At 55.7% G+C, this 10,548-nt stretch overlaps 1 long non-coding RNA gene across 1 annotated transcript; it reads left to right on the top strand.

Moving 5' to 3' along the window:
* The first annotated feature begins 482 nt into the window (after positions 1–482).
* On the top strand, positions 483–1,945 carry LOC118178541. The gene is made up of 2 exons (XR_004756185.1): positions 483–792; positions 1,508–1,945. It is a non-coding gene; the product is annotated as an uncharacterized LOC118178541 (long non-coding RNA).
* Positions 1,946–10,548: the final 8,603 nt, after the last annotated feature.

Genomic DNA, 10,548 nt, shown 5'->3' on the forward strand with positions numbered 1-10,548 from the left:
GGCAGGGATGGGCAAGCAGCGAGCCCAGCTGCAGGGAGCCTGCCCCGGGCCGGCCCAGTTCCCCAGCGCTGCCCTGGAGCCCGGTGGCGGCAGCCGGGAGAGGCGCCGCTGTGGCGCGGGGCCGTGCTCGGAGCCCTTGGCCAGGAGCTGGGACGCGCTGCCGGGTGCTCAGCTCACCCCTCACAGAGTCTGTGGCTGCGCCCGTCGGTTCTGCAGGAGACGGCCCAGGCCCGGCTGCTCGCTGACGGAGCGTGGAAGGGGCTGGAGGCTGCTGGAAGCTGTCCGCGTGCAGAGCCCTCGCTGTCCAGATGCAAAATGGTGGCAGCGACAAGTCGAGCCCTCTGAATTCCCTGTGCATAACAAATCCTGCCCAAAGGGGCTGTTACCTGCGAGTGCTTTTCTGGAGCTGCTGGCTCCTGCGGCCTAATGAAGTTAATCGTCTTCTGGGTCGCATGTCTAATGCTCTAATTTGTTTTAGAGCAGTAAAGCATGGTGTAGTTCACCTCAGCCATGAGAGGCAAAAAGGCAGTGACACTCAGCAGATGGGAGCTGGAGCAGCGGCAGGGGAGGTGCAATCCCTTTCATATCAAAGGCAGCCACGGTTCCTCTTCACCACAGCAAGCGTGTGCATGGGTGTGCTCTGTGTGTCAAGGCACTTAATGGGCCAGGTGCACTCGATAAAAGAACGCCAGGCACTGCAGCAAACTCACTCACCCACTTCTGAAGCAAGACTACGTGAACCAAGGAGTGTGTGGGTGGACGGCTTTCTTGATACATCTACGGTGCAACTTAGTAAACAGGGATAGGTCTGCACTCTAGTTTGCTTAGACAAGACAGATAATAATTAAAAAGGGCAATTTGGGATCAAACTCAAAGTGCCATTTAGCTTTGTCATTCTGTAACACCTTAGCTAGGAGCCAGTGCTCTGTGCCACCTGGAAGAAGCGTGGCAGGCGGTGCGGGGACGCAGTGCTGCCGTGACGGGGGAGGCCACGCCGTCCTGGGCACTGCTGTGTGCTGGGGGAGTGCAGAAAGCAAGGGGCCGGGCACAGCAGAGCTCAGGCAGGGAACTGCCAGAGCAGCATGGGCTTTGTGGGACGGTGCTGCTGCTGCTGATTCTGCTTCATCTTGTAGACAGTGGGAAGGAGTCCATGTTCTGTGCCTCTGCTCTTCTGTCTCCTTTAAAAGGCAGATTTAATATTAATCCCTTCAGGAATTTTTTCTTGTGAGGAAAACAGGATATTCTTTCAGGATACTGGGCAACAAAGCTGCCCTTGAAAAGCAGCTATAAGCAGCCTTGCAGTCCTTACTATTGGCTGCATTTGTTGTTAATCGAATTTAAAATTTGAGTACAGCCAAGCCATTTTACTTCCAGAATGAGTGAGAGGTCACAGCAAAGTAATTCAAGTTCAGGTTTTCTGTATCCCATTGTAAACACTAAGGACTTGTAGTAATCTTAAAATGTAATCACTAGCTTTGGTTTCCATTGGAATTAATGTCTCCAACAGGTGTAAAAGGCTATCCCTCTCATCTGCCATGAATATGTGTGTCCTGCTTGATAAGAGAGGTAACAAACAGGAGTCCAAATCCAGGAATTATTGGAAATCTCTTGGGAAAGCCTGTTCTTTTGAGATATCTATTCTAGTTTCCTGACTAGGATTTGGAAAAAGGTTTTCTGAACTTTTGGGTTCACATTTAACTTTAACTGAGCTTCCAGGCCATGAGTTCACCCATCCTCACGACCCTGTGACAATGGCTGTGGAAGAGAAGGCGTCGGAGCGCCGTCCTTGGGGAGTGCAGGGGGTCTGCCTCTGTCGGATGACAAAGGCATGACATTGTTTAGGGGTGTGTAACAGCTTCTGTCATTGTTTAGAAAATAATATGTCTTAGGAAGAAATTGTTTGTTGATAAAATGTTTTAAATGGTCACTAATAATCAACAGAAAACCTTTGCAAATGTGGTCTTCTGTATGCTCACTGAGGCTAACACTGCTCTTAATCAATCCAGACGAGAGCCTGAGCTCCTTCACTGCTCTGTCCTCTGCCTGTTTCACAGAATTGCGGAATGGTGAGGTTGGAAGGGACCCGTGCAGATCATCCACTCCAACCCTCCTGCCCAAGCAGGGTCCCTTAGAGCACATTACCCAGGATAACATCCAGGTGGCTTTGAATACCTGCAGGGCAGGAGACTCCATGAGCACGGGCAACCGTGCCAGTGCTCGGTCACCCTCCGAGTGAAGAAGCTTTCCCTCCAGCTCACATGGAACTTGGTTGCTCCCAGGTTCACAAACACGTCCTCCCTTGGGAAGCAAACGAAGGATTAACAGGACTGTTAATGCAAAGTGCTCCTCAGGACTGTTAACTGCAAAGTGCTCCTGAGTCCAGGTGCTAATGACTGCTTCAGAGAGAGCTGCATCTGCTGCCCTGCCAGCGGGATGGGCGTTGAGGTTTTTCTTACCCTCCCTCAGCCTATTAATTGCACCAGTAAGTGTTAACGATGGCAGCAGAATGAATTCCTTACAAAAATTAGTTGCAGGGGCATGTGGGCAAATACATTAACTTGGGCGGCAGCAGGCAGAGGATGGCCTCACAGGGTGTCTCCCAGGGCAGCCCTGCCACCCCTGCGGCTGGGCCCGACGCTGCGGCACAGGGCTGGGGGTGGCTGCTCCGTGGGGAGCCTTCGCCTGTGGTGCACGCGTGGGTCCTTGTGGCCAAGAGCAGGGCGCTTGCCCAGAAGTAAGGGTTCCTTGGCCATGTGGAGACCACACGGCAAGCCCTAAGGGATGCCATGTGCACGACCCTTGCACTGCGCCTCTTCCTCGTCTCCTGAGGTGAGCACGCTCTGGCTCGTCTCCTTGGGCTGCTGCTGGTACAGAGTATAGCAGCCTGTTGCCTTTTGCCAAGAAGCTTATCTGGCACAAGAAATTGTATCTGTGTTCCTCTTTCCTTGCTGTCCTTGCAGCCGGGGGAAGGTGGTGGTGCTCAATGTACTTTCAGTGCTGGCTCCTGCTCCCTGGGGACTTGGAAGGTCTCTGCTCGCTCCTCCAGGAACGTGGGGGCTGCCGTCCTTCCCTGCAGATTGCTGCCCCATATGTTCCCGGCACAGCAGCTCATTCCCTCCATGCTCCCCATGCTTGCCTCCCTAGTGCTGGCTGCCTGACAGCACATCTCGGCAGTGCCAGGTTTTCTGCTCAAGTGTTCTCCCTGGGGAAAGTGAAGGGCAGCAGCCCGCCTGCAGGCTGGCTGGCAGGGGTCAGTGCCTCTACACCTGAGGGGCCGAAGCTTTCCCTGGCGAGAAGCAGCTCAGAGCTCTGCCTGGAGATGAATCGCATCCTGGTGGGGCTGTGTCCTGGGATGGGATGGTACTGGGATGGTGCAGGGCATAGAGACCCAGTCCTTGGGGTGCTGCAGGCAACGGAACACCCCACCGGCTGTCCCCCTCACACTGGGGTCAGCGCCCTTGGGGACACCCAGACCAGTCCAACCGGCCACAGGATCCCATTCTGTGACATTTCACCAGCCACTGGGATGATCTTCCTTGCAGAGCTCTCAGGCAGCCCTGGGGATCCCTGAGGGAGGAGGCAGGGGTACCGCGTCAGGCCACAGCGGTGGGCGTACTTCTCACTGTGTGCAGCCCTCCCACGGGATTGCTGCTGTCCCAGAACATGCTGTTTTAATGACTCTATTCCTGTTCTTGGGGTGGGGAGGAAAAGGTGGGGGCTCTGCAAATAATTTAACCATATTCCACATCAAATAACTTCATGGGTCAATAGCACTGCCTCACCTGCATTGTACTCTCCCTTGTGTCCCCGTCCAGAGAACCTGTTTCAGCCTTGGGTGGCCCACAGCTGTCGGATGCTGGTGGCATCTGTTGCGACGTCCTTTGATCTTCGATCTGGCTGCAGCTCTGCTCTCTCTCCACACAAGCCACCACCAGGGTCAGCTTCCACTGCCTGCACATTTGGTGACTGGACTGCTCCTGGGAGGATGGCAGGTTCAGTTATTCATGTGATGATCTCAGGATAGTCTCACCAAGGGGAAATCTGGAGCTCCAGGCTGTTCTCCAGCTCCACTCCTGCACTGCAGCAGCTGCAGCAGCTGTTTCCTTGGGATGTAGCACAACACACTATTGCTCTGTGTAGTATTCTACATCATCCTGGGGGAGCTTAGCACACTCTCAGAGGTGTGAAACAGCCTCCCTCTGGGCACAGCCTGGCTGACTCAGGACACAGAGAAGCCTCTCGGCCTCTGGGTGCACTGGTCCCACCTCACATCTGCCCAGGGCTGCAATGGGGGCAGGCATTGCTGCTGCCCCAGCTGACCACCAGTGCAGGGAGCTGGCAGCAGAGCACTGAGCTCCTCCTCTTCCTCTGCCCAGGCGCCCTCACTTGCTCTGTGCTTTGGCATTTGCATGTGTTGACTGCAGGCAGCGGTGAGGCCAGGCTGCAGGGCCAGCAGGTGCCTTCCAGGGGAAGATGCAGCAGAGGGTGAGCACTGGCTGGGTTCACATCACAGCTGTGGCTGTGAAATGTGAAAGTCCCAAGCTCCACCGACAGCACCAGCCACCATGGGGCTGCTCCTGGCTCGTAAGCATGGCCAAGCACTTCTGCCTTGCAGCACACAGCGGATTTCTTGTCTGGCGTGCTCCCCTCCCATGTCGAGATGTGGCCGAGCCAAGGGCCAGAGCGCAGGAGCCTGCTGAGGAGATGAAACACAACCATCAATATTTGTTCTGAAACCTGCCCAGATTTTTTTTTGGCCTCAGTAAGTCTGGAGGATTCTTTTCCTTAAGTATTTTTAAATCTGAAGCCTGGCAAGCACCAGAGGCCTGGGATTTCCTGGTCTGAGCACACTGGTTGTGGATGACAAGGAGCCTGTTCCCTCCACACCATCTGGGAAGCCCTGGTCCCCACGTGTGGGGTGAATGAAGGTGACCAAGCTGGAAGGTGCTTTGGGAAGGAAGTCACCTGCCGGATGGCTGTGCTCGCAGCCCCTGGGCCTCATGCATGCTCCTGCAGCAGGCACTGGGGCTGAATGCCTGTCCTTGCAGGAAGCACCTCCCTGGCCAGGCTGGGACCAGGGCAGAGCCCCAGGGACTGCCCAGTTTGGGTTGCTCCACAGCTGGGTGACAGCTGGGAAGGGAAGGCAGAAATTGCAGGGAGGAGGTCAGGGACATGCTCATTGTGTCCTACACCAGTCTGGGGGATGCAGAGCCTGAGGCAAGCTCCTGGTTGTTCAGACTGGGTGTCCAAGCAGGGCAGCTTTGGGGCTGGTAGAGCACATTCACATCCATTCACAGCTGCAGTGCTGGGCTTGGGCCCTCGTGGGGCTATGGAGAGCCAGCACAGACATTGGTCCGTGTGTCTGTACCCTGTCAGCCCTGCCCAGCTGCCCCCATGGTGCTGCCTGCCCACAGGGACGGCAGCAGTGTGGGATCAGCCAGGTGCTTGGAATGGTAGAGTGCAGCTTGGGGGAGCAGTGAGGCTGAGGAGCAGTTTCTAAATACACTGCTGTTTGCCTGCAGCCTCCCAGGCTACACGGATGTGAACACAGGCAAAAGGAAAGCGAATGCAGTGCTCCGCGTGCTGGCAGCTTCTTTGTGGCTGTGCATATCAGTGCTGCTCTCCTGGCCTTCCCATTGCTGGCAGGATTTGGCAGCAGCACAGCCACGTTTAGCTCCTCATTCAGCGCTGGTGAGCACACGACCTATTGTGTGCATGTGTAAATACACATTTGCGTTGCTCGTTCCAAAACCCCACTTGTTCTGTTCCCAAAGAGCCAGGATGGACAATGTCAGGAAAGCCTCTATCCCCTGGCTTTGTTCAATTCTGCTTACTTGGAGGAAAGATCCCTGGAGAGGAGCTTGCAGCCACTGCGTGCTCCAACACATCCCGGCTGCTGGCATGCGAGCAGCCCTGGTGAGCCCAGCCAAGGGCTGGGCAGCCTGATGGCTCCCCGAGGCCACGCGCAGTGTGGTCCCCATGGGTCCCTGCAAGCCCCAGCACTGGGATGGAGCGAGTGGGGCCGGTGCTTGCAGTGGGGTGGGGGGTGGGGGGAGGCAGCAGCACCCCAGGCACTGGCCGGCTGCCCGTCCCAGGGGCCCACTGCAGAGCCGGCACCTTCTGAAGTGGGTCAGGTCCTGTCCCTGTGCAAACACAGGCCTAAGTCCAGCACCACCAAAGTGCACAGCCCCGGAGGAAGTCCTGGCCCTGGTACAGCTGATGGGACTTTGCCTTTTGCTGCAGTGAAGGCCAGGATTTTGTGCGCTGCCAGCAGCAAGGGTCAGACTAGGCTGCAGGTGACTTTTTGCCTGAGAAGCAGCTGGTGCTTTGCCAGCTGCTGTGGGCCCTGCCTGCTGCATCCCACCGCTTGTCCGCACCTCCCTCCTGCCTCCCCTCAGGGATGCTTTGCTCTCTCTGGCTGCAGACTCTCTGTGTTCAGCAAATCCCACTCCCCTGTCTGCACTTCATCCAAAATGCCCTCACAGAAACACTGTCAGTGTTTGTACTGCTGAGCTGCAGGCCCAACAGCTGCTCTCTGTGAGATAGTGATGTCTGTAGTGGTGAGCAACAAGAAAGCTGTGATGGGGGAGTCAACACATAACACACCCTGAGTTCTGCCCTCCAAGTCCACATTACCAGGGATAAGGTTTGGGTAAATATTGCAAAGTACCTGTGAAAGCTAGCTCTCACTGCTGACCAATTCAGTTCTGTTTTCTTCATGTGCTTTTTGTGTTTAGTTTACACAAACTCTTGTGGTTGGGCTGTAAAGGTAAGAGAAGTTGCATAAAACAATTTAATGACTCCTATGTACATGCCAGAACTGCTTTCTCACCTGGACAAGTGCCCTATGAAATGTCTTTTGACCTACCTACACAGTCACAGCTACACAACAGCCCACGGCAAGAATGCTGGCATACATGCAGGACACATGCATGTGCTGGCTCCAAAGAGATTCAGAAGAAAATCCTTGCAATGACCACAGTTATAATCTTAATAAATCTCACATATTTCATAAACATAGAATGGGGTTAAAAGTGCCCAATAATTGTTCATTCTGAGTTATCATCCCTGCTCTAATAACAGCTGATAAGCTAGTCTTCTGTGGGACAACAAACATTTCTGTTATTCCTCAAGCCCAACTTTAGGATAAATAAAGCCAGCCTTGTGTTTAAGCAGGAGGTCATGTTCCATCTTAGGATAAAGACACTGTACCCCTTCCCCTGGTTTGCAGGCTTAAAAAAAAGTCAGAGAAAATTAGAGTAAGAGCAGCTAGAGACATGTCAAACATGCTAGCATTAACTTCCCTTCAAATGTGTGTTTAGCAGATAATTTGTTATCATCTTAGTCCAAAGTTAACTTGCTAGAAATCTGCTGTGGGAGAGTTGGCTGCATCTGCAATGTTTTAGCTGGGCACAAACAAACCAAAAAAAATGCTATAAAAGCTTGTTTTTGATTAAACTCATTGCTGCCAGGCACAAATACTTATTTGTAGGTGGAAGTTCATTGGGACACAAGCACCAGAGATCATTAATCCCCCAGTAAAACACAGAATTTGTGCCCAGGGCGTGGGCTGCGCTATGGCTCAGCCTGCAACTGCTTCACGCAGCTGCCCCGTGGTTTCCTCTTCCCCATCCCAAACCAGAGGGACAAGGGAGGAGGAGGACCCTGATGTTTCCAGCCATGCCCCTGGAACCCCAGGGGCTTGTGCTAGCCTGGCAAGTGCCTCCTGTTCTGCCCAGGAGCTCCACTGTAGTAGCACTGAGCCCCCAGCTGGCTCTAGGCTCTGCAAAATGCAGGGAGCATCTCCACTTCCACGGGGCTGCCGGACCACAGCAGGAAGCTGTGGTGGAGGCTGTTTTTCTGTCCCAGCTCGTTTGCTATTCTTGCAAACCTGCCAACACCTGCTTCACCAGCACCATGGGCTGTGCCATCAGGGGAGCATTTATGCCGTCCCAGTGGTGGGATCAGCTGGCTGTGGCTCAGGAGGGCGGCAAGGTGCTGAGGGAGAGGAATTATCTGTCACCGAGCCAGCAGCAGCTTGCCAGCCTGTCTTCAGGAGGCAGGGTGGCAGGAGGCACCCACTCTCAGCAGCCAAATGCCACCTCTGCCATTTGGTTTCAGACCAAGCTTTGGAAAAAGTGTATGCTGGGCAGATCCCCATGCATCACCAGCTGTGGGCACCGCAGAGCTGTGTGTACACGTGGCTGCGTAATACCATAACAAGATTACACTGAGACATGATGGCTGTGAAATAATCCACGGTATCATTCAGCAAATCCCAGGATCCAATTACCATTTCACATGACACCATGCCCGGGAGCAGGAGGCCAGGCAGCACCCGCCCACCACCGCTCCTCTGGCCGCAGCCCGTGGCCCCTCCGCCCTCTCGCACCTCTGCATCCTGGTGTCACTTGGCATTAGTGGAGTTTGCCTTATCCCGCAGAGTGCCGGCCCGACGGCAGCTCTCGTGTGCCTCCCCGCCATGCAGCCGGCCTGGACATGCCTCCCTCCCCAGTGGCCTCAGGCAGCACCAGATCCAGCAGTGTTTGGGCAGCCTGGTGATGCCGGTCTGTCCAGGGCAGGGAGCAGAGCTGGCTCGGCCAGGCTGGAGGTCGGCAAGACTCAGGGAGCTGTGTGACATGGCTGCGCTGAGACTCGCTGCTATGGCTGGAATGAACCCCGCTGCTCTGCCTGCTGCATGCACCATGCCTCTCCCTGCTTTTGCAAACATTTCTACAGGGCATGTTCCTTGGCCCAGCACCTGCTCACTGCACCCAGAGTGTCCCTTTCTGTGAGAATAAAGCCCAGGGCACTGGTACCACCAGCACTCCTGCCTGCTGCTGTCCCAGCAGCAGAGCCAGGGCAGGCTGGCTGCCCCAGCGCCGAGCAGCGCATCCTGCCGAAGGCTCCACAGTTGTTCCTGCCCCTGGCAGGTGTTCAGATACCAACGTTGCTGCCAAACCAGGCAGGGAGCGTGGCCAGCTTCAAATTTAGGCTTCATTTTTGGAGCCTTTGAATCACTGGCCATCTGCCAGGTTTGTTATTTGTTAGTCTCTTTAAGTATTTTTTTTTCCCAAGTGAATTTCAAGCTGGCAAGAGGAGCCGGCAGAGGGAGCTTGGCGGGGGCCCATGGGCATGAGGTAGTGGCGTGGGCTGCCCTGCCCGGGAGACCCTGGGCGGCAGGACGGAGGCTGCAGCACGGCCAGCTGAGCCCTCGTGCCAGAAAACCTTGAGTTTCACCTCAGCTGCAGTGGGAATACAAGCGAAAATCCCAGCACCCCACAGCCAGCAGGTCCGGCCCTGCCTCCCCCTTCCCCAGGCCCAGCCCTGACGCTGCTCCACTCTGTCCCTGCCCTGCAGCCCCTCCGCACATGGCTCTGGGGCGAGAAGCCCGTGTTCCTGGGCAGGAGCCCCGGGCTGGGCAAGGGGCTGTAACCCCAGCCTGTGAATACTGACATGCCTGCCCGAGCCTAGGGCTGAGGCTGAGTGAGCTCTGTGCCCCGGCCAGGCCTGACCCGCACCATGCCAGGCCCCGCAGGCACGTCCAGGCGCTGTGTGCCCACCCCATACTGCCCGGGCACCCCCCATGTTGCAGTTGCAGCTTTGTGCTCAGACAGGTTGCAGTAGCTGAGCCCAGGGGTGCCTCAGCTGCCCAGGGCCAGCCCCAGGGCTCCCCACACCTGGCCATGATGCCACAAGAACCGTGGGGAGCATGCGGGCGCTGGGTTGGGGCTGTCCCTGGGGCTGGCGGGCAGGCATCATGGTGCCTGCGAGCTGCATGGCGGGCAGCTGCCCCCGGTCCTCTCGGCCTGTGCGAGCCCAGTCAGCAGTGATTAGGAAACAAAACAAAACGGGCAATTTGCAAGGGAAGACATTGCTTTTCCACCTTGGAAACCTGAGCTGCAACTCCACTTCCCCCCCCTCCCCCTCGGGGGCCCCCCCCCCCCGTCCCCCATCCCCCCTGTGCTTGCCAGCACCCTGCTGCCTTCCCTGCCATTGTTCCACAGCCCCGGGGATGAGGCTGCCCTTCCTCCTGCCTCCTGCCCCCGCATCCGCACCCAGCTACCCCGCAGGCGATACCCATGCCAGTCTGCTGGGATGGGTGTCACAGCACCCCAGGGACACGGGGCCGGCACCTCCCCTCCCACAGCACACACACACAGCAGCCCCCAGTCATGGCTCCAAGGCCCAAATGAGCCTGAAAGAGCCAGGGGAAGCAATGAACAGTGTTTGCTTTAGGCAGGGCTGTCACTGCAAACCAGAGGGCTTGTTCTCCAGGGCTTCATTAAGATAACAGTCTCGGTATGAGGATGAGCTCCCTGGTGAGGTGCAACTTGGAAAACTTGAATGGGGGCTCCAAATTGAATGCAAAGAAAAAGATTAAGATCAGTGTTTGTCCTTTTTTTTTTTTTTTTTTTTTTTTTTCCTTCCTACTGGAGCAAAAATATTCCTGTTTATTGCTCTAAACCCTGAGGAGCTGTATGGTAAATTCCCAGTGGGAATCAATGTCTCAAGAGATCAGAGATCCCGAGAACATCCCCTTGCCAA

Source organism: Oxyura jamaicensis, chromosome 26 (assembly GCF_011077185.1).
Source record: "Oxyura jamaicensis isolate SHBP4307 breed ruddy duck chromosome 26, BPBGC_Ojam_1.0, whole genome shotgun sequence".
NCBI classification, from domain to species: Eukaryota; Metazoa; Chordata; class Aves; order Anseriformes; family Anatidae; genus Oxyura; species Oxyura jamaicensis.